The sequence below is a fragment of the Tenebrio molitor genome, chromosome 9 (genome assembly GCF_963966145.1).
Source record: "Tenebrio molitor chromosome 9, icTenMoli1.1, whole genome shotgun sequence".
Classification (NCBI taxonomy): Eukaryota; Metazoa; Arthropoda; class Insecta; order Coleoptera; family Tenebrionidae; genus Tenebrio; species Tenebrio molitor.
The window spans coordinates 5,969,139-5,994,176 of NC_091054.1; the positions used below are offsets into that span (position 1 = coordinate 5,969,139).

Genomic DNA, 25,038 nt, shown 5'->3' on the forward strand with positions numbered 1-25,038 from the left:
CTCGGGTAGACAAAGAAAAACTAATTTAACAGCAATAACCACCAATGGCAGGGTCATTGAGGACACACAAAAAATAGCAAATATGTTAAATGAAACCTTCACTAAAGTCACATACACATCAGAGAGGGCAGGAATAAATATAAACTCAAATAACATGACTAGAAAAACCTTAAAGACAATATTTCTGAATCCGGTAGATAACCAAGAAGTAGTGAATCTAATATTATCAGTCGCAACTAAAAAATCACACGGTACTGATGGAATACCATGTTTCATAATTTATAATAGCGCACATTTAATAGCCAAACCACTAGCCCACATAATAAACTGTTCCTTTGAAGAAGGGATTTATCCATCTCAGTTAAAGGTTGCAAGGGTCGTACCTATTTATAAAAACGGAGACCAGTCAGACTTAAATAACTACCGACCAATTTCACTTTTATCTGTATTTGCGAAGGTACTTGACAGAGCTATGTATGAGAGACTGATCCAGTTTATAAATAAACATAATTTACTATCAGATAGTCACCATGGTTTTGTGAAAGATAAAAATACCACGAGCGCTCTGGTCGAGTCAATGAGCTTCATCGCGGAAGCATTGGATAAGGGAATCAAACCGGTGGGGATCTTCTTTGACTTGTCTAAGGCGTTCGACACTGTAAATAAGGCATTACTTTTAAGAAAGCTTGACATACATGGTATATCAGGACTAGCATTAAAATGGTTTGAGTCGTTTTTGTCGGACAGGAGACAATATGTAGACTTGGAGACGGAAAGTGGAAGCGTACAATCCCAAACTCTGACTCTACAAAACGGAGTACCGCAAGGGGGAATTTTATCGCCACTATTGTTCTTAATATTTAGTAATGATTTACATTCAAATATAACATCAGTTATCTCAAACGAACAAAATTTCAGACTATGCCAATATGCAGATGACACAACCATCTTAATAAAAAACAACAAACAAAGATTACACTCAACGTGTCATACGGCAGCAGACGCCATGTCGAATTGGTGTGACAGGAATGGTCTGAAACTGAATGCATCGAAATCGACAGTACTGCAATTTTCTAATAATCATTCAAAATTTGATGAATGCTCCCTACTAGTTAAATGTGCAAAAAAGTCAATACCCGTGAAGAATGTCATTAAGTTTTTAGGAATACAAGTAGACGATAAATTAATATGGGATAAACACGTGCAATTTATAATAAAAAAACTTAACTCAGCACATTTCGCACTATTGAATTTAAGAAAGAGTGTGGGATTAAAACTATTAATACAATTTTATCACGCATGCATTAAAACACATTTAGAATATGGGATTATACTATGGGGTCGCGGTAGAGATGTGACCAGTGTGTTAATCTTACAAAAAAAGATTATTCGTCTGATAAAGAATGCACCTTATGACGCGCATTGCCGGCCTCTCTTCAAAGAGTTACATCTGATGACAGTCGTTTCTATGTATATCCTCGGAGTGTGCCTCTTCACTTACGATAACAAAGAGAAATTTTTAACAAATGGAGGTAATAGTTCTGGCCCACACACGCGGAATCAAAATGAACTATGCATACCGAAACACTCATCTACTCTGTTTGAGAGAAATCTTTATTATTCATCGATCAAAATATATAATAAATTACCAAATGAAATAAAATTAATAAATAACCGGAATATATTTAAAAATAAGCTAAAAGCCATTCTCGTTGAATACCCATATTACAGTGTTGATGAGTACCTCCATAGCAGTGACTTTATTGTAAATACGTGTTAGTGATAATAAATGTTTGTGATGTCATTTACGCATATATGTATTGCACTGTGCCAATATTGTCATATGTAGGTATTAGTGTTTTAGACCTATTTAATTTATGACGATGCTATTACATTATGTATGTACGGAAAGCATGAATAAAATTATTATTATTATTATTATTATTATTAATCAAGCAAATGAGTGAAAAAAAGAGACTTTCATAACGTGTTATACACACTATTTTTTGGAAATTGTAAGTTGAGAAATTTGGCCTAAAAGGATTTATGAAAAATTAAAAAAAAAGTAGGTGTGCTTTGCCAATCATCTCCAAGGAGATGGAAAAAAATGATGCAAAAAGGACTACTTTTATTACAATTTTTCTTTTAAAAAAAGTGGAACTTTCATTACGATTTTTTGTTTAGAAAAGTGCTACTTTCATTACTATAATTATGCAAAAAATAATATTACAAAATTGATTTCAAAAACACAAAAAAATAGTCATAAAAAAAAGAGTCAAGACTTTGTCAAGCGCAATAAATATTTAATATTTTTATAATCTCATTTTCATTTGATTTTGTTCTCTAACCTTTACTCCCAAAAACTGATGCAAAGGAAAACTGAAATAAGAGATTCAATAACAATGAATAGTTAATGTGCGAGGTACCTACCATTAGTTAATACAGTATTTTTGAAATACGTTTGCCGTATTTACGTTAAACGTTAAAAGGTTTACCTATTGCCTAGATACATCACTATTTTACGTCATCTTATTGGTTTATAATGTCGTTTACCGTTATGGTACTACCAGCAAACCTATTCTAGAACTATCTAATCCTTGTTTGGGTTTTTATATTAATTTACACGCCGAAATTAGTGAGCCGCTGCAGCACTACCTTCTCCGTCTCTTTCTAACATGATCGTCTACCACTCGAGAGTCACGGCTTGGCGCTTCGTCGTTTTACCTTATATTATTCTCTACCGTGGTTCAAACCATTTTCGCCTACTCTGATTTTTTTTATTGGATCGCACGGTATTTGGGCAGGCAACCCGCGATACAATCGTGTCAGGTGGTTTGCATCTTGTAATTTGATCGCAACGTTCAAAGTTGAAAATTTCGCAATTTGGCACAAATTCAAACAGTCACGCACTTTTTCCTACAGAGATTACACCCACCGCATATTTTGCGGCAAAAACTCGGTGGTGCGATTAACAAAATCGCGTAAAAAACCACCCCCGAGATTTGCAAAAAGGGGATGGCGGCCCCAACACGCAAATTTGCCAGTTTGGCAAGTCGCAAATTCGGGCGTCAAAACCGCAGTGTGTGCACAGTCGGAGGCCCCCCGTGCGCAACCACCGAGAAAACCGAAATTCCGATCGATATCCGAATTTTTGCATTCGATACAGGAATGCATGCCTGTGCCGTTCGTAGCATTTCGGTCGACAGAACCCCAGAAACCGGAGGTGGTGGTGGAATTCGATCAGTCGGCGGCGGCAACTTGTTGAATGACGAACATGACCCGAACAATGTAACAAAAGCGGCTTCCTCCGACCAGGAGCGCATCACCGGCGGAAGGTGGCGGCGCTGCTGATTTATTAAACAATCCTAATGGAGCGAGATTACGAAAGTTCGCCGGATCCGTCTGTGACGTTTCCCGATAACAACAGCAAAACGACATCTTAATCTCTTTCGTGTCGAGTTTATTAGGAAAGTTTCATCCGGCACGTTTTCTATTTTCGACTTTCCGGATTAGCCAAACCGCTCGTTACCATAAAACTCGGCAATTGCTCGATAAAAATTAAGCCGCCGGAATTGACAGTTTGATCGAGGGTAAACCCCTGGATTGTTCCAGGCCGTCCGGTCCAATCTGCCGATCAATCCGTCAACGTATCGCCTCTTCGAGCCAAATAATGGGATAAAACAATCATCGAAAGTTATACATGGGAGCCAAGAGGCGGAGCCAGCGACAGGCGCGCAGCACCAACTCCTGAAGTATCTCCAATTCAAACAAAACTTCAGTCATGTGCTGAAAGCTGAAGAGTGAGGGTGTCGCTCGCAGTCGGACGAACACGCGGACAAACAAACTAAAAGGTGCACGTGACGGAAATAAAGTGACCAGTGAGGAGCAGCTTCCTGAGAATGTCAACACTTCAGGTAAGCCTCTGACAGTTTGTCCCGCACGAAACACTTCTTCCCCTCAACTTGTCTTATCTCGTGTCCTTTGCCCCCCAAACTGATTACATCGAGGCGTAATTACAACCCCACAGCGAATTTGTTGCAACAATAGTGATGGATAGGGCCGCAGATAGTCTCGATTTGAAAGGAGGCAGCCAGGGCATAACAGACATGGGGGCACAGGCATACATTATCCTTGATGCCATTATATCACTTCCTGTTGTGGATTGTTGCCGGGTTATTAATGTTTTGCTGCACGCCGCTTAATTGCAACGTTGATAATCTGGGTGACCCTCCTCGTGGAAAAATGCAGGAAGCGAGATAATCCAAAGACAATTTGAGGGTGTGATTTAGGGGTAAAATACCACTGTCGCTTTTCACAACCACCCACCCAAACAATTCGCATCGCAGTATTACTCTTTGACGTACAATAATGATTGACGTGCTAATTGTTTTTGTTGTGTACTGTAATTCGATAATGTTATCTGTTGACAAAACCGATTTTCTCCGACCTTGATAACACGACTGATAACTTTGTAACTGTTTTCCTGTAATTAGTCTAAATTTGTATGATCTGTCACAACACGACCGCGACGAACTGAAGTTCCTTTTAAATCCTCGAAGGTGCAAGCAATGACTCTTGCCCATTGCGGAATCTCAAATTTACGTGGTTGCACATGGTCAAGTTTGATCGAGCAATTCATTTCTGTTGAAACAAATATGTCTGGCTTATATTGCAAAGCGGTGTACTTGGCTTCTCACGGTTCAGATTAAATTAAAATTTTGAAATTCATTTAGTAGGAAGACCCAGCACTGCACTTGTGGATTAAATTATTCGTTAGTAATATATTCATACATTTAATTTAAAGGCCGACTCCTCAGCCAGTCCAAAGTTTGTAACACTCCACTTTAATTAAAAAGAGTATAAAATGGAGTTTATGTTGATCACGTGTGACAGAAATAAATGTCCCAGTTCGTATCTATACAGCCCATGTGTTGGTGCAGACTCAAATGAAGTAATTAAAATTTGTAATTATCGATTTTGCCTAAACTGTAGTTTTTCCAGATTTGTTTAAAAAACTGAAAACACATTAAAAACGTATTCCAGTCCGTTGATGTAAATATTGTAAATGGGCCATTGTTTTGTGTAGTTACATCAGTTCCCACATGTTGTTTTCATTTATTATTGTTTCCCTGTACCCCATTGTTGAATTATTTTGTTTTGAAAATGCGTTAAAAGCGTTTGCCACGTTGATTTTCTTCCATATTTTATCGGCGCGTTTTTATTTAAATTTTGCTCGGTTATCGCATATTTACAGTTTGCATTATTTGGTTACGCTACCATTAGTGGAGTTATTGGTGATTGTGGGTCTGCGGTCAGGTGTTAATATCGCTAATGAAATACCTACAAGGTCGTATTATCTCCGGGAATTATTAATTAAGGTTTTGTTATAGCAATTTGAGCGGTTTTTTGCTTTCGAAAATAAACTAGAGGACAATCAAAACAAGACCGATGTTTTCCTGTCTGTTCACTAATTTGTTGTACAAATATGGGTCGCTGGAGGCTTGGAAAACGGAGTCGCGGATATTAATGTGTTTTCTTTCCTCAATAATTCGGAATGGGGATTTCCCCATTAATGAAACGTGAAATGTTTTCTGTGAAGGGGAGCTTATCTGAAGTCTACAAAAATTTTGTTGGGTTAAAGTCTGGACTTTCTGACGACCAGTCGATTATTTTGGGGACGATCAACGAAAGCTGAACTGATGTTTTCCGTGAAGGAACAGAGGAAAACGTTTAATGCAGAAAGAATTTTAACTGAAAACGTTTACAGCTTTCCTTAAAGTCGTTAAGAAATTCTCATTATTGTTCCGATTTGTTCTTAGGTTTCGCAATTAAGTATAAAATAGTTTGTTCGAATTGAAGTAATAAAAATGCAATTTATTACTTTTCTGCAAAAAGAAGGCGATTAGTACCTATAATATGGATTATGTTCTAAAAAGGAATAAAACTGTATAATAGAAAATTTAACGAGGGGAAAAGAATGATAATACTGGGTTTTTTTCATTTTTAGATTACATTTGATAGTTTTATGAAAAAGGGTCTTAATTGTAAAATAAACAATCTTGAAAAAGAAAAACTAATTTGCAAACTTCAAAATTTTTTTCTTCTCGGCTGCAAGTACGCGTGACTTTTCTTTTGAAGAATGAAAAAAAATGATCTTGATTGTCATAAAATAATTATCATTAATTGGACTCTTTTGAATATTTTTCCAAAAATGTGATGAAAAGTGTCGAACGATTTTTGTATGAAAGATAAAAATAAAACTTGAATTGTTTTTGACGAAAAGAAAGAGAATGAAGAGAAGCAAGAAAATAAAAAAAGAAATTTTGTAATTTGGTCAATTTTCAATGTTTTTTTTATAATTGAAAACTTTTCTTAGATTTCACAGAAACAAAAATCATTGGAGTCGTATTTAAAGGCAATTAAAACAGACAAAAATTGAAGAAACCAAATTTTCAAATGATTATTTCCTTCATGTGTTTAGCAACCAATTGCGTGACAAATATTGACCAATCAAAACGAGAAAACAAAAAATAACCCGATAAAATTTCTCTAAAATGCACATGTGCAATAATCTGATAAAAAATGTCGGTACCTGATTTAAAAAAATATATATATATATTTTGAATAAAAAGGATTGGAAATATGTAATGCGTTTGGTTTCATTCTATTCAGGAAATAATCAGTATACCCACCGTGCAAAATTTTAATATCGGATTTTTTTTTGCTAATGAACTCAAACATCCATAAATTATTCGGTCAGAAGACCAATTATTATTATCAAGTAAAAGCCCTCGAGTTCGTCTCGTGCTCTTATTTGCTAATAATAAGTCTTCTGACCTCATTTATGTATGTTTTCGTTCATCAGCAAAAAAATTTCCGATAAAAAATTTTGCACTTGGGACATAATATGTGATTATTTGCTGGATAAGAATTTAATTTTCTTATTGATGTCGTTTATCATGTGTAGGTATCGGGTGTTCATTTAAATTTCCGGTCAAAGTTGGCGTTTAAGAGTCGATTGTGAACGTACTCAGGATTACGGATCACGGATCAGCTGTTTAAATCTTATGTTTTTACACGAGTGGTGCGTTCACAATCGACTCTTCAACGCCAACTTTGACCGGTAATTTAAATGAACACCTGATATACCTACTTACTTAAATGTAATTATTGTATGTATTGCCATATTTATTTTCAGATTTAGCATTTTTGCAAATAAATAAGGAATCAAATTTTTGTTTGTTTGTTTAACTTTTATTTAATTTATTATTATCAATGATTGTACAGTGTGATGCTTTTCGCTAAAACTTTTGGACTTTCATTAGGTATGATTCAAAACTTCAATAATTTATACTCGTAATAATGAATTTGAAGAATGAAGAAAAAAACAAAACTACGTGTTTAAAGGTTTAGCATTTGAAACCTTAGGCCCTTGGTGCAAAGAAGCCATCGATTTCATTAATGTCATCGGAAACCGACTTATCGCGGAATCAGGCGATTCAAAATCAAAGAAATTCCTTTTCGAGAGGATTTCCCTTGCCATTCAACGTGGAAACGCTGCAAGCATTCGGGGCACTTTTCCAGATTCCGCAATATTATCGGAAATTTTTGTATTATAAAACAAAAATGTTTACGTAATTATGTTATAACATTAAATGTTTTATTAATATAATTAGTAGGTACCTACAATATTTTCTCCAATAATATATTTAGTTGAGAAAATAATACAAAAGAGAAGAATGATGCTAGAAGCAGTCTTCACGTCTTTATATTAAAATGAAGATTAGATCTTACGCACAATGCACACCTAAAAATATTTAAGTGGAACAAAAAAACATTCAGAAAACGTGATGAGAAAATAAAAGAGAATCCAAATCTGAAAAAATGGAAATTATGTAAAGAAGTAGGTCGAGAAATATAGATATGTAGATCGTGACTAGAAAATGTTGCTTCTAAAGATACGATTTTTTTGTTAATTGAAGAGATTTGTTAAAATATGAAAACATTAAGTTCGGTCTTACGAGGAATTTTTTTGTTAATTGAGGAGATTTATTAAAATAAAAGAGACATTAACATGAGTTTTAGGTATGTAAATATATCGTGTGATCAAATAAATTGCAGATCAAGAGTGCTTCGGAATGTCATTTGGTCCATTCAAATACACGCGTCGAATGACATTCCAAAGCACTCTTGGTCAGAAACTTTTTCGATCACGCGATAGAAGTGTATTGTTTAAAAAACGGTTTTTTATGTCAAGTTCATATTTTTTTCCTAAGTAGAATAAGGAAGTGGGTCGAATCCAGTTCGCGTCTCGCTCGTCACATTCCTTGTTATTTGTATTTTGTGGTTTTAGCAAAGGCTTAATTAGTACCTTTGAGCAAGTGTTAACGCGCCAACGTTCCTTGCAAGTCGAACACAAGAACGGTGTCAGATCTGCAACCAATTACCAAATGAGACGGCGAATCCTGGTTGAAACGCAACGTCTGAAACGGATTTGAGCGTCTGAACGAAGCTTCACGTTTATTAACTATTAATACCCATCACCTTTAACGGTGTTCATTAAAGGATCGGGAGTTTTATTCCCGCCTGACAATAAAAAAAGGATTTTCCAGTTAATTGGTTCATCCCGAAGTGAAATTTATAATAGGTCTTCGTACTTATTCGCGCTTAATTTGCATTTTATACATGAATGGATTTCCCCAAAGAAACAATTTCAACCGTTAATGAAAATATAATTTCTCCCCCATATTTCACCGCAGTCACCAGAAATTAAGCGGAAAATTCGGAGGATGAGCGAAGGGAAAACGGAAAAACAACGCCGGTCTACCGATACGTCTGCGCTCGTTTCGCAAACACGTGTGTGCTAAAATGGCGACGTAATTATGGTTATTGTGTGACATAAAAATTTCCTGGTTTATGCTCTGCTTGCTGGGAACGAACGTTCCGATGGTGATGACGCCCAAGCTGTAACGCCCCGTTTGACTTTTAAATCGCTAATAATGGATTATTGTCTATTATCGGTGATTTAGTGCCACTTTATTAACACAATGGGAGGCCTTCCGGTGCAGTAAAACCCAAACTTTTATTACAATCGTCAATGTGCGAAGGGATAGGCTTGAGTTTATTTGCGATGCGCTAATGCTGCAGATTTACATTTGATAAGGGCATTCCCTTTCGCAATCCTGTTCCAGATAGGATTCTGCAGGACCGCAGTGTTTGAGGGTATGACTCTCTGTTCACAAGAAGGTGGATTTTTTGTGTCTTCAAGTGTAAGCACGATCAATCTGCCCTCGCACAAATTAAGTTGATGTTTTTTTTATAAGTTACTGTATACAGGGTGTCCCAGACCAGCCGCTTGATATTTGAGTAGCGTACTCTGGCGTGAAATGTACGACTAAATTTGAAAGAAAAAATATCGGGGGTCGTAGGGTGTTTAAATGGTAAACGATTGAAATTAACCAATCGCGTGAAGCTTTCTTCGACCTTTTCTAAGGTGTATTAAGTAATCCCAGAGATCTTTAAATAAATTTATCATAGTGTGGTTGGCATCCCTGAGCAATTCATCATTGTCAACATGCCACCTCTTGATTCATATTTTAGGTTAGGGTTTTGTAAGTTTTTTTTATTGTGAATAATTGACATTGTAAATAACATTTTACAAAATAATAGTGAAAACAAGTTTTACTAACGTGAACTAATTTTCATTTTGCAAACCATTTCGAAAACAAGTCGTTGCACTGAATACGTAAATTGTGTTCAGTATTAAAAACAATTTCTAAAAATAAAGCGCGATAATGACTTTTTTTTTTAATTTCAATTTTGGTTTAAAACACATTTTAACATGAAAATCGGGTATGGCTCCATAAAATTTACAGTATATGGGTCATATACAAAGCGATAAAAAAAAAACAATCAGAGCAGGCGCTCCAAGTTATCGGTCATGTCGTAGCGGAATTCTATGCAAATTAGCGTTCAATGCATGGGCGTAGACAATTTGTGATCTCAAACGCTACTTTAAAATAAATCACAAGTACCTCATGAATTTTAGACGTTGGAATTATAATTGTGCATTAAAAAAAAAAGATTGTGCATTTTATTATTATTATCTGATAACTGAGAAAATTTATATAATCAACAATTTACCAGCTTTATTGCTAAACACAACGCCACTGGTAAGTAGATTTTTCGCTGAAATGTCAAAGAAACGTCAACATGTGCTGTTGTTAACCTAGAAAATAACTTTTCAATTTCGGCAAAGTTTACAGATGTTTACTATAATTGTAAGCAACAATTATACTAGAATAATTGGTAAATGGTTTTACCATTGAAAAGAAAGCATTTTTATTAGAATGTTACATTCGAAACGGGGTAAATAAGCAACCAATTAAACGACTGTGCATAGTAAGTATAATTCTGCGTACGAGTTAAAGTAAGACAAACGTTTCGATATAAAAAAAACTTTTCTTTTTGATCACTTTGTATCAAGCGACTAATCCTGAAAAAGGTGTTGAAAGTCTTCCCCAACATTCTTCATGTCATGACATATTCTCATTCTTTTTTTTTTTTATTACATTTTCAACATTTTTGAGTCACAAAACTGAAGCCTTTGATGACATAAATATAAATCTTTTTTAAAATCGTGCTGCACGTTTTCACAGAAAGATTCATTTGTTTAGATAAATGACGGGAGGAAGTTTTTGGTCCATTTTCCATTATTTCCTTTTAACTGCATCGACAACTTCTGGAGTGCGTTTTGTTGGTCTTCCGTTTCCTTTTGTTCTTGTTATGCTTTCCAGTCTGCCGAAACAATTTCACAATACGATATAAACACTCCAGAAATTGCTTATAAACAGTGACAGCTTGTGGAAACTGAAGCTGAAACTCTTGCAAACAATGTTGCACTGAATAGGATCACTCATCGTTGACCTTACAATTGTTGTGAAAATAGTATTTTTACTCAGTTGAGTAAACCATTTTGAAAAAAGTGTTTTTTTTTTTATATAATTCGATGAAAAACAGTGAAACTAACGCAAACAGAAAATTGAAGGTTAAACTGGAAGCCTCACGTTCTGTAAGTTGCGATATATGGAACAAAAACATTTTTTTCTAGCACATTTTTTACACCTTAGCATCAAAATCGAAACGCCTTTGTTATCACTATTGTAAAGAAAATTAGTCATTCTGAATAGTAAAAGTATTTTACTGAATGCCATAAAAAATATATAAACTTTATCAGAACAGTTTTAAGAGTTTTTAAAATGGATTTTAAAAGATTAGAAATAAAGCAGGCAAAGAAATTTTCCAAAAATGGTAATCGATTTATTGAAATCTCTGTTTAAATAGATTGTGATTTTTATTTTTAAATTTATAATTTTCAAATTTATAATATGTAATATAATATACAGGGTGTTAGGTAAATGATCCGCCAAAATGTAAACAGTTCATTATCAGGCAAAATTGGATATATTTTTCCTCTACCATTTTTTATTTGGCTGCTAATTTCGTTCAAAATGGAGTGCGGAAAAATTGTACCCGATCGTTTGAGATTCACACTTAAGAAAAAGTTTCGTTTCCAAGGATATTACTTAAATTCTTTGCGGTAATAGTGACTGCAATAATACAATTTTCAGTGGTTCTCAACGAGTTGGTGTACTTTTTTTGTCAACAAATTTAAAATGAACTGTGCAGCTAAGCCAAAAACCACTGAGGACTTTTTGAATCTGATCAGCATTCTGATGCTCTGTTTAAAGTTTGGCAGGATATTTGCCTAACACCCTGTATAAATATACAGGGTGTATCTGAAATGCGTGTGTTAATTTTATCACGTAACAGAGCTTGTTAAATGAAACGTTTTTTCTATTTGATTTTTTTATGAAAAAGGGTTACAAATTGTCTTAAAATATGAAATAAATTAGCCTGGGTAAGGACGAAAATTTTTGTTGTAAAAGAAACAAATTAAATAATTAAATTTAAAATTCACATGGTTACACAAAAATAGAGACTAGTTGACCACACAAAACGACTCGTTTGGTAAAAATTGGGGGCAAAAAATCTTGGAAAACTTTTGCGAATTTTGCAAAATGCATTTAAAATTTCCCAAACCTAGAAATTTGCATATCTCTGCAGATTTATGCAAGAATTTATTTATTTTTTCCACGAACGTATAAACATGTTACATTGTATATTTGCAATTGTAAATATGTATGTCTGTATTATTTATTTTCCACATGCTTTAATTATTGGTTGTGCTGTTATTTGCAAATGATTTTAATTTAAAAAATTTGAAATACGTATTTCACGTATCCAAATAATACTCGTATTTCATTCCAAATTGAAAAATATTTTAAATTATTATGTTACCAGCGAACGTTAACATAATTATCTGTAAAATTCAATTGATTATTTCTGTTTTGTTTATCGTGACCATACGGAAATTCTGACAATGCCAACTCAACTGGCGAAACTAGTCATCATTCAATACAGTGTACATCTCCTTCTCCTCGCATTCTTTCAATTCAATTTCCTATTAATTTTATTCCAGACTTTGAAAATATACAAAAAAGTTCTCGTAAACTTATCTGTCGCCATTCCAATCAATTAAAATAAAATCAGATAAATCCCTATCGCAAAAAGTCAAACAATACACGGTGTTGAAAACAGCTCATAAATTCTGTACTCAGCAGCAAATCCAACTTTATTGCATTCCCGTAAACTGCACAAAAATACTTTAATTTTCTAGTTTACGTTTATGGTTTTCCGATATTCGCAAATACAATTAAGCAATTTCCATGTATGTCGACAAATCACTCGTTATGGCAAACTAGGATTCAGACCGTTGCCAGCGCCACCAAGCGTGCCCTAACCTTACCTCGTAACCTCCTGTCATCGCCACAGTTGCGACTGCAAGTTTGATGGCGCTGTCGTCGCCATTATGACAGTTTTCCGTGAACCGGCTCGAAATAAAATCGGCGAAAGGACGTCAGTCCTGTCCATTCTCCACAGTCGACGTTGCCTCCATATGGCAATTAATTTGATCCTGTCTTGTATCCGACTGCGCGGCCTGATTTACTGCACATCCAGTGGAACATGTCTAACGTGGTAATTATAAACAGTAATGAAGCCATAACTCAAAGGGGGTGATGTGTGGCTCCACTATATTCTGAATTTTGTTCATAAGTAAATGTCGTGACACTGATGGAGTTCCGTCGATTTGATTTATATCCGAACGCGGACCGACTGAATAAGCAAACACATACGTGATTTACATCAGAGCCTATAGAAAGTAATTTTTTCTCGTAATCTTGCATATCGCTCCGGACTCATTCCACAGTTAATGCAGGCACGATGCGTTTCGCGTCGTCGTGTCGTGCCTAGAATGATTACTGTTTGCGACGTCAAAAGGTCTGCTAATTATGAAATAATATCGAACTGTTGTTAATGCGGCGCAGATCCGATCTTTCATGATGATCTTTAAAAAACGAACGCCAGGGTTCGCCACAAAGTGAAAATCAATTACGGGAATTTTCAACTGGAAGAGAACGTTTCATTTTTCAGTCGATAACTTTATAGTTCATCATTAGCTATTTTTGTCTTTTTCTTAATTAGCGAGCGAGATGGTCGTGCAGATACCGGCAGGGCTTAAACGGAAATCGATGGAACTAGCCACCGAGATTTAAATGGAACGGGGTAAATGGGCAGGGGCGGCGGGTTGGGGGGGCAAAGAATATTGCAACGCGCGGAAAGCCACTGTTCAACAAAAATAATTTTCATTTTCTTTTTTGATTTTCACTCATCCAATCCTGTTTTTTGTTGTTTCACAGTTTTTTTTACTGTTCTTCTCTTTCTTTTTGATGGAAAAGAATGAAATAAAACAAGGACATCTGTTTTCCTTTAATAGTTGTTATTCTATTGAAAAGTTCTTCATAAAACAGTATTGCATTATTCATTAAAATGCCTTCTTGAGAGTTTTTTATTTAACTAGCTTTTGCCTGTGGCGTTGTTTGCCTATTTAAAAAATGTGACGTCAATATCAAGATGGGTTTTTAGTTGAAATGTTCGTGTAATTCACTGTTTGAGCCATCCTCTGTCAACTACTTAAACGTTGCGGGAGAAAGATAAGTAGCTATAATAAATTGAAATTAAACTAATTAAGAACTTATTCAGTTAATTAAGCATTACGAACTAGGGAGAAATCTGTCAAATAGTCGATACCACTAAAAAATTAACGTAAGAATTAAAGTTTAACTCAGGTTTGCAATGTAAAAAAAAACATAATAATAAAAAGCGACTGCGAGTGCAAGGTCAAGAGCCGCCCTTGCTCGGCGATAACATTAACACCGCCAGGGTTATCGGCCTTGTTTGTGCCATTATTTTACAATAATTCCTATATTAGACATTCGTGCGCCGGACAATTGCACAATAAACGCAAAACTAGCATTTTTACGGTCCTTCGAGCCGGATTGGCGCAACCAGTAACTCGGGTACTCGGCGAAAGGAGCGTTACAATCGCAATTACACCGTTACCCGCCCCTTAAGTGTAAATTTAGTGAAAGTGTCTGTCCGAAATTCCCTAGACGCAAAGAATTCGCGAATTAATAACAATAATTAACGGCACGTGCAACTAGTTACGTAACCGTAACTCAACGCAAACTGTACCTAACGAGTGGCTTTTAAATTCGTTTTATTGGTCGTGCGTCCTTTTTCTGGTGTTTATTTTGTCCTAACCACTCTCTAATGGTGTGTGTCCACGCAACATACATCAACGTGTCCGAATCTAGGAACATTAAAGTAATTTGTAACGAAGGAGTGTCAAAGATTAGGACCGACCCTCCCTCGGTGCCGAATTTGCATATCGTGTGAAATTTTTGGTAATGGATTGTTTGATTTTCTGCAACACAATTACGATTCACACTTCGCAAACTGGGACATGCGAAACGACCATTAAAATTATTTACGAGCCAGCCCTAAATTGATTTATTATAAAAAAGTCGCGGCTGGCAATCTGGGATGTCATCTTTGCTAGAACAGGAAATTATTCGTAATTACGTGGTCGCTTTATTAGACTGGAACTGCTTACCACAAGCGCATAAATAACCCAGAATTAACACGTATACAGATACCACTACTTGCCGGGGTGGTGCCACGCCGGCTGTCGACTCTATTTTTTTGATTTATTTATGGACTGTCACTAGTTTTTACGGTCTCGAGTGCCGTTATAAAATGTGTAATAAAAAGGATAAAGGTATTACAATACGTAAATCAAGATAAAAGGGTGTATAATAAATTTTTGTTTTTACGTGTTTAGTGTTGGCTGCGACTTATTTATTTATGTTTCACGTGTATTTTGCATATTGCTCCATTCTCAATAATCCAAATAGAGCGTTCGCACAATTCGCGAATGCTTTTTCTAAAAAGTGCAACGCGACCAATTGAATTCACTGTCAAGGTTTTTGCGATATTTTCTTACGCAATATAAAATAACAAACCGTAAATGAAGTTTAAACATGACATAATAAATTAAATTGTCTCAGCAATTTGCGTATTAGTACATATCTCTCGTTTCAACAATGTGCACTGTACGGAAGCGTGTTTTGTTCAACTAGGAAAATAACGGGTGTTTTTTAAATTGGGCGTCGAAGTTGGCGTTGAAGATTCGATTATGAACGCACCACCGGATTACGACTCTGATCAGCTGTTTAAATCGAACTTCACTTTTTGCGTGTTTTTAATCTGCATCAGTGTTTTTAAGACGAGTGGTTCATTCACAATCGACTCTTCAACGCCAGCTTCGACCCAAATTTAAAAAAACACACCCTTTACATAAACGGCAATCTATTTTTAACAAGGGTACAAATTGGCGCTAAAGTGCAAATCTTTTACGCAAGCGGAAATTGCTCAAATTTTGACACTTTATGGTATAGTTTGCCTCGTCAGAGTGTTGTGAAAGTGTTATTGTTTTATATTTGGGATGATAATAGAAAGCATTGTTGTTTGCAAGATATGTATTAAAAATTAATGTGAAACATTGCACTATGGTTGTTTGGTTGGGAATTTTTGTCAACATTTAGCTTATGAAAATTGATTTAATGAAGTAATTAGACTTTCGTTATGCAAATTATAAGTGAGTGGGTTAGGTGCTTATTAGCATATAATTTGAATAAAATAGCAGATTTTAAAGTATTGTTTTATTTTGTATTTTTCCGGCAATATTTTGTGGCTCTTATTTACAAAAATTCTGAATTTTTATCATACTTTGCAGTGATTACAAATCTTCAGGAGAACGAGTGTCTTTATTCGTGCAGAGAAATGAACATAACCTTACTTACTTAGTACCGGCGGAATTTTCACCTTTCACCAATGTTATAAATTATTGCATTCAAATTAAAATATTTTTGTAGTTTACTAATTAATGACTAATAGACAAACAACGTTACAGTAACGGTTTTAATTTATTTTTGCATAGAATTTTAATAAAAATAATGTGACGGTAATGCTATGAATTTGTTCTTCAACAGAGGTCGTAAGAAGTCTAGACTTGTATTTTTATACAGTTGGCAGTATCTCACGATAATTTTCCGTGACTGTCATTGCGAAATTTAAAAAAAATGCAAGTAGCGTCTGTTCTGTCGGCGAAGTTCTATTGGAATGGTTTCTTTTAATATATACTGCAGAATGCATTTAAAAATCACCGTTACATCATCGCATGTTGACGTATTGCTGAATAAACGAGGTCGGGTAGAATGAGGTTATGTTTATATCTTGCATTGTTCATTTTTTTCGAGAAAATGCATTTTCGTTTCGATTTTTCCCTATTGATTCGTGGCCATCGCCCATATTACCGGAATTTTTGCAAATTTTTACGACTAGGTAAGGTTTAAAATATGATACGTACACGTAGATCAATCACATACTTATGAGTTATCTTTGTCTAGGTGCAGCTAAATAATATTGTTCACTTCAAATTTATTATAAGTTTTCATTTATCTGTCTTTGAAACAGCAATTTTCTACATATAAATTTGATTCCAGTCAGTGGCGTAGGAAAGAATTGGAATTAGGGCTAGTATCAAAGACGTCAAGTAATGCTATGAAAAGAAAGAACTGAGTTTTAAAAAACTTTTCATTTTCCCCTAAATTAAAATTCAACAGCGTTGCCACTTGTAAATTGCGGTGTTGGTTTGAATTAACGAATACATAAATTCATATTTTATCTAGAAATTACAGTTTTATTTTTGAAACAAAAAAGGTAAAAATAAGAAATAACAAGATCATCACTTTTGTCACTTAAAATCAAAAAGCATAATAATTTTTGGAATCTGTTTTTATGATCAGAATGTAGCTCTACGCGAATAACAAAATGACGTTGCAACAAAAGAAACATCACAGTAGAACTTTATCTCTCTTCAAATAAGTTTTGATAATTTGAATGTCGTATTCCGAAGGATTTGCTTATCTGATGTTTGGTTAACACATATTTGAGTGTATGTAAAATGCACTTCAATGGAACAAACTTTGGGAAAATCGTGTTCCTTTTACATTTATTGAACCACGTGATCTAATTTTAAAAATCTTTGAAATTCCCAAACGTGTATCTTAGATTCTTAGATTTTAAAAATTGATTGATGTGCATCTATTGGTTTTTGAAACAAGAGTCAAAATATTGACATAATTCTTACAAAAACTAAAATTAGCACCCAGAACGTAGAACATATCATCTAAGACATACTTTCGGAAATTCCACAGCCTGCTCTGTTTTTATTTACTCACAGGGTAGTTATAATGTTATGAAGAAATTGTCCAGTTAAATTTCAGAAAAATATTTGAAAATATCACAACAAATACGAGCCGTTGTCACCACTTGCATTTTAAATCTTGAAGAATGTTGAACAATGTTAAAAAATATTAACTACGCCACTGGTTTTAGAGTCGTTTTACGGCTAAGTTATAACCACATCTGTAAAAATAGTGACTTGCAACAATGTCCGAGCCAATAAAATATCTTTTTCTGTAATTTTACGTACAGTTTCGTCTAATTTAAATTTGGCAACTTATTCGTATACAGAACCTATGTAAATAGATTTTACGTGTGCGTTCCTAACCTCACTCTCGTACGTCAGTATCAGCAAGGTATTTAGCAATTTGTTTCGGTTACGTTAACTCTAATTACACGAAACACATGCGTAAGCTAAGTTGGCACGAAACATCCACAACATAACCCTGCCAAGGATTTTTCTTTCGGCTAAATACATGACATTGTAGTAATTGATCGTTTGGCGTTGTTTTCGTAGGTGGTTTAAAAACAGAAATGTTTCAGGTGGCGCTAAGTTAGAAATCTAGATTCGGCCAATCTCATCGTAAGTCCCTGTTTGTTGTGTGCATTTAACAAGCTAATTCGGCTCGTCCTTTGCCCATTTTAACCCACTTTGCATGCGTGTTAAGTTTCGAAAGTGGAAATTACGGAACCTTGAGATGTTAGAGGGATGACACGCCGACAATGGTGAGGACGGTTTACGTCGCGGTTCATTTACTTATTTACCTTGTTCCAGTTTTGTGGGGAGTGCAAAACTTTAATTATGGTGTAACATGACATCCAGAAACGAGATTACGGTATAGTCGTTGGTGAGGAAATGTGGCTCGTGTAGGCCATTATTGCCTGGTAACGAGGGAGGACCTCGAAGACTTATCCCACAGCTGAAAGGAAGTCGGTCGCGATAGTCGCTCGGTACTTGCATAAGAAGAATTCATGTCGCGATTAGATAGAGCGGAAACGACATTTTAAGGTAACATTCTCATGCAGTTGATAGTGCATATCCTGTCGAGATGCATCGATGGCGGTGCGCTAAATGAACGCGCCTCACCCACAGAGAAAAAACTGTGGCAAGTCGAAAATATCCCGGCGCTAATTTCTGCAAACCTAAAAATACGAGTATTCCCGCTACAACAAGAACAAGAGACGCTGACCTGACGTGCAACAGGTCTAAATATATCCATTGTCGACGCGGATTGTCATTTTTGTGTGTGTTCGGTGGTACTGTGAGGCACGACCGAGTCACTCAAACTGATAAGACACTAAATCAAAATCGTCTATTTAAATTCACGCAGCAGGAATTTTTATATTTCGCCAGATGTTCGGGTTTCACGGGATTCCTGCTGAAACTCGATTTCACCTCATCGATTTTCCTGCTGACTTAATTCCATTGTATGTATACATTTTTATAGGGGTCCGCAGGAATTGTGCTTACGCTCCTTAAAAGCATATACAGGGCGGCGTCCCCAAAAAGGATCACTCTCATAGTGTTTCGGTTGACTCTCAATTGAGATGAGCTCGCTAAATAAATAAATAAATCTTTGCAATTTTTGTTTTGTTTTTATCTTTGCTGCCTTTCTATTTGGGTTGAGTTCATGTCCGATTTTTATTTGTGATCCGCTTGAAGATAAAATAGTAGATATACAGGGTGTCTCAGCTAAGACTTTCGAGCTTAATAACTCAGTGAAGAAAGAATAAAATCCCATTAATGCAATCACTCAAGTCTTAAAAACGTAATTTTTACATGCCTTTTTAAAATGTTGAATCAATTAAGATTTACATAAAAAATTGATCGTCAATAAAAAAAATGCTGCATGGAAAAACTCGTCCTTGAAAGACGTCTGGTTTGCAAGAAAATAGCAAAAAACTGTGTTAAACGTGGCTGCAAATGCAAAAAAGTAGATGCGTATGAAACAAACGCGCAATTTTGCAGAATTTTGGTCATCCCTTTTCGCAGAAGCGCAGGTGACATATTTGACGTTTATCTTGCTAACCTTACAAACACTTACAAAGTTAAAGACAACATTTGGACGTAATTTATTATACTGGATGCTTTAATTCTTCCATAAAGGACTAAAACACGATCGGGATATTTTAGCAAGGTAATTTAGTTCACGTACGCTTCCTGTGTCTTCAAATAAATTGACGACTCTCTTAACCTTACATTTTGTAAAACCTACATTTGGATAGTGTTCCACGAGAAACGAACTGTCATTGAAGTTCTTACGACACTCTCCATAGGCAAATTTTTGTTCCTTTTTCAACAATATTGAAATTTCTGCCGCTGTAGTCTATTTTTAGAGTATTTTCAATAAATTTTCACAATTTGACGTTTCTAATAAAGCGCGCCCAATTTTGACAGACTTTAAAGGGTGTACAAAATGTCGCTTGGCAATTAATCATCAAGTATTTCAAAAGGTATCTGCTCAAATACCTTCAAATTTTACATTAAATTTTTAACAACAAAATCTAATCTTTTCGTTGAATCAGACAATTGAACTGTTTGTGTAGACCCCTATTTTTTAATGTTTAACAATCTAATAATAATCGCGCATAATTTTCGATAAAATTAACATGTGTTAAAATTACATTTTTTAACTTGAGGTAATTTTATTATTACTAATTGAACCTTCACGGTCTAAAATATCTGCATTTTAAATTTCATAAAAATCCGTTGGCAAATAACCGAGATATTAGGCTCGAAAGTCTTAGCTGAGACATCCTGTATATCATTCAGAGTAGAAGGTCTTTTTGTGCTTCGCCCAGTTGCTGCGCTCAACTTCGTCTCGGTCTTCAATCTCTGGGCTTAGCACAAAAAGACTCACTTCTACTCTTAATCATATAATCTTCCCTAATCCACAAAGTTTCTAACATTCTCTGCCTTTTTGCCTTTTCGTCTTTAATTAAATGTTATTTTTTTGTAAAAAAAAAATGTCTTGTGTTTACTATTCTTCCAAAAATAATAAATTTCTCTATCGTTTTTTACGTGGGATTCTAAAAGTATTCCTTCATTTATTTTAGATCATCACAACAACTGGCAATAGGTTCTCTTTTTTATTCTTCACTTTTTCAAATTCGGACGTAATAACTAATAACCAAACTTGTTCGAAATTTTTCCAAACATTTCCTTTTCCTCTCAAACTCCCTCCTCTCTGCAGTCCTCTGCCTTTAATCCTACGAAGAAACAGAGCATTCCCGGATAGTGACTGAAATTGAACCCGATTTGGGAGAATCCAAAATATTTGGTCCTTTTTGGCCGGCGTCGGCCCTAGATCATATCAAACTTCTAATTTAAGCCTTTGGGTTTATCGCCCTAGCAAGGGTTAGATAGTTTGGTGAATCTCTTCCCGAATTTTTGGACCCCACCCCGTCCAGGTGAAATTCCTCCGCGTTCCTTGCCGCGCCACACTGACCCACAACACCGACGTCCAATTTGAATACAAATTCCGACCGTGCCGGATTATTCAACGCGAAGATTTAGCAAATAGATGACGGAGTCATGGTAATTATTCCGGAAGTGAATTATGTGGACGGTCGTGTGTGACGAGTGAGTTAAGTAGATCTCATGTCATGTCATATAAACTGTCAGGGTCACGTGGATAAATTGACTTTGATGGAAGCAAGTATTGTTATGTGCAAATCTATTGTGTCGCTTTTATTGGAGCAGAATGGGATGCTCCAGGACGAAGGGTGTGAATTTTACACACAATAGGAATTGAATTTCGCATAACTAACGGTTTAATTTGCGGTTAATTAATGGGCCGAGTCCCTCTCATTAGATAGATGACACTCCAGATGTTTCGACGAGTGTGACACCAACTTGCGTTCTCTTGACCTGAAACAACAATACGTGCGCTGAGTTAAACTGCAACCTGCACGTTCAAAACGATGACAAACTTAAGTGGAATTAGATTTTCCATTTTTGTGCTTTTTTCAAACTTAATCGTATAATGATTTATTGTTCTCGCGGTACAATTGCATCACGAACAATGTGAGAGTTTTCAAATTAAATTGTTTGTACATAAAAGAAACTTTCAGAATAAATTAACAATAATTATTGATCAAGGATGAACGACCTTATAGTTTCGTGGCATCGACTGGAACAACTGCAGACTTTAAGCTTGAGTGAAGTTCCCTTGGAAAATAGCGTCTTTACTACAACGTAATTCGCTGGAATTACGTCTGAGCTTCATTCAACGTTTCCACGATCGTTCAACCAAGAAATGTCAAAAATGATATATCGCGTGAGTTACGAATTGAGTGCACCAATGCAAATTTCAGTTTCTTGACCGTCAATTATATTTTTGTAGCTAATTTGATTCGATTTGAATTTGTTTGTCTTTGGCAGCAAAAAGAGATTGAACTAGAAATTTGCATTACTCGTTTTTGAAGTCATTTCGCTGGCAGGAAATGAAGTTGATACTCTTGAGAAATGGGAACTAAAACCGGATACTATTGACTGTTGAAGTAGTTTTTGCCTCCAATGTCAGGTCTTACGGTAAAGAAATCTTGACGTACTTGTGGCTGTTTAGAAGAATGTTCAGTACAATTTTAAATATATCAAATTTTCATCAATACGGAGTGAGCGTATTATCTACGGTTGCAACAGGGCGAACCTTCCAGCAAATGACGTTGTCATAATTTTCCCATTTCAAAACTACGTTATTTGTATCACAAATCATTTTGCAAGTGCGAGCACGGTTTGTGGTGCCTCGGCGAACGCCTCTGCCCACAAACCGTGCTCGCACTTGCAAAACAGTTTCTGGTCGTGTGAGACAAACTATTTATTTAAAGCAAAAGATAATAATTTTTGTTAAAATATTACCGAATAAGGAATTTATTTTTCTTCCATTGGCAACATAAAAGATCCAAGAAGCGACTGTGACAATTTGATTCCCCGTTTTCGAAAAGGCCAAAGTGGAATTACGCTTCTTTTTCTTTATTATTCCATCCAACTGGAATTAAAAGAAAACCTTTCGTCTCCATTTCATGTTGAGCAACAGTTAGAAGACAACAAAAAATAAAATGACTTCATCATGTTTTTTGTCATTTTTTTTATTTTACCAAAACGAAACCGCCAAAGCTCGCCCTCACTAATTGTAAAACTCCGGCGCGCCTCAATCAGTGTTACCACAAGAGAATCCTTCACGCTGTTGCGTTTTCTTTTTGCCAACAGCCCTGTGCTAATTAAAAACCTTCTATCATGTGGCAGAGCATCTAACCTCGATATCTCGTGGGCAAGGGAAACAAAGAGCTCTTCTAATTTATACGAGTCTGCGCCGCGTAATAATAGAGTTTAATCTGTTCTCCGGTGAAGCTTCGTCTTCCCTTCGCCAGAAGCTGTGAAAACGAGAATCGTCGATTTTCAATTCGCGCCTATCTCGTACAATAACCGTAATCGAGTTTAATTTTTTTAATGGTTTCATTATTAACATGATTAACTGTAGAGCTTGTCCGTTCAGCCGCGGCTTATCACGGGAAGCTAATTACGCAGCTAATGCCCGCCTGTGTGTCGCGATGATTACAAAAGGACCGAATAAAACGAAAATGCTCTTTTTTAATATGTAATTAGCGTAATGCCCCGCTCGTAATCCGACCTTGCCGTTATTTTTTTAATAAAAATAAAATGGCGGGTCGCGTGGTGCGCGTAATGGTGGTGTTTCGTTTGCCGTCCGCACGAATTGCCTGATTGAATCATCACATGCAGTGACAGTTCTAAATTTGCGTCGCATTAAAACGGTGTTTCCGCAAAAATATTGTCCACATTAAAAAGTCGTTATTGGCGAATTAAATGAGGGGCAGATGTTGGTGTTGCCGCCGCGGCTGGTCGATGGCGCTTAACGTTTCGTGTTGAGGTTGTCATTTCGGGCGTGTAAGTCGATCGGTTAAGTAGGGGGCGTCTCAGGGGGCCCCCTTATCTCATCCCGTCATTTTATGAGTGTTTTTCTTTTTTCGGGGTAAGCGACCCAAGTTTCACTGTTATTTCCCTCCGACGCTGTCGACAATGCAACATTAAAATTTATCACTAGAAAATCTATCGAGGCGTGCGATAATCTCGTAAAGTTCTGCGGCAGGATTCGTCCCCGCTCGGAGCATCCTTTTTCGTCACTCGATCCGGTAATTAGCGACGAGGTCCAAAACGACGAAGACTTTTCAAAAAGTCACTTCTGAAAGACGGAAAGCTTGATTCGTCGATCAATCACGAAATTACAAGATACACAGAATCATTTGTAACATCCGATTTGCGTTTTATTCAATTCGCGAATATTCAAAGTATTTGGTGGGATGAAAGCTCAGGTATCGCTTCAGAAGTCAACAAATTGAAAGGTGTGCTCCGAACGATTTATGTAAATGCAAAGTGAATGCTTTTTATAAATTCGACAAATCCTCCTTTTATTCACATTTTACCGCAATTCAACACACCTGTCTAAATGTCTCTCTTGTAATGCGGTGGCCCTCTTTTACGGTCGAAGCACCACGGTCGAGATACTTCGTTTTTCTATGGCTATTATTGTTGCTGAAAGAAGGTTGTTGCGGTCACAATAAATAATACGTTGATGTTCTCGAAGCTACAAGTTCCGTGCGTGGAAAAGGTGAATTTTTTCATGCCAGTTCGACCACGAATAATGGGAACATCGACCAGGAGATGGACGCGAGAAATGGGAAAATGATAAGAAGCTGAAAGGGACTGGAAGGAAATTCGTTGAAAAATGGACGAAGTGTGCTGAGGGACGAGAAGAGTAGAGATGTTCAAGGAAAAAGACTTTTCAGTTCAATTCGATTTAATTTCCCTACTATTTGGAAGGCAATTTCTACCAAGAACTAATTATCTGTAATTGTTGCTTTTCGGATAAAGGGAATAAATAAAATGTGTTTTTTTTACACAGAGAAACATTTTTGTGGTCACTGCAACAAGTGTCCTTGAGAATATATCGATTTGAAGGAAGAATGATTGAGAATTTCACTTTCACTTAGTGGATTCTGTGCAAGTGCAAAATGTGTGTAAAATATAAGTCATCACGAAAAAGTTGCAGAAAAGAGAAAGGCAAACAGATTAAAAGAAATAACACAATAATATTTAATGGAAAGAAGTTATAACGGCGAGCTAATTATTGGTGAAAATAATTGTGTAATAGAAGCTATAAAAGAGAAATAAGAACGAGGCGCTGGAGCATTATATGGTTGGAACGAGGTAGAATACTGATGAAGGAAATGTGATAGTTTGCGAACAAA

The 25,038-nt window shown here is 35.8% G+C and overlaps 1 protein-coding gene across 2 annotated transcripts in view; it reads left to right on the top strand.

Moving 5' to 3' along the window:
• Positions 1-3,694: 3,694 nt before the first annotated feature.
• LOC138138062 (extracellular serine/threonine protein CG31145) overlaps positions 3,695-25,038 on the top strand; it is a 112,754-nt gene continuing 91,410 nt past the window's right edge. The window contains exon 1 of one of the 2 annotated variants that reach the window (XM_069057791.1): positions 3,695-3,914. The gene's annotated coding sequence lies outside the window, so the exon portion shown is untranslated. Of the gene's footprint in view, positions 3,915-18,588; positions 18,779-25,038 lie in introns of those variants that run through there. The other variant, XM_069057792.1, reaches the window with a different exon arrangement.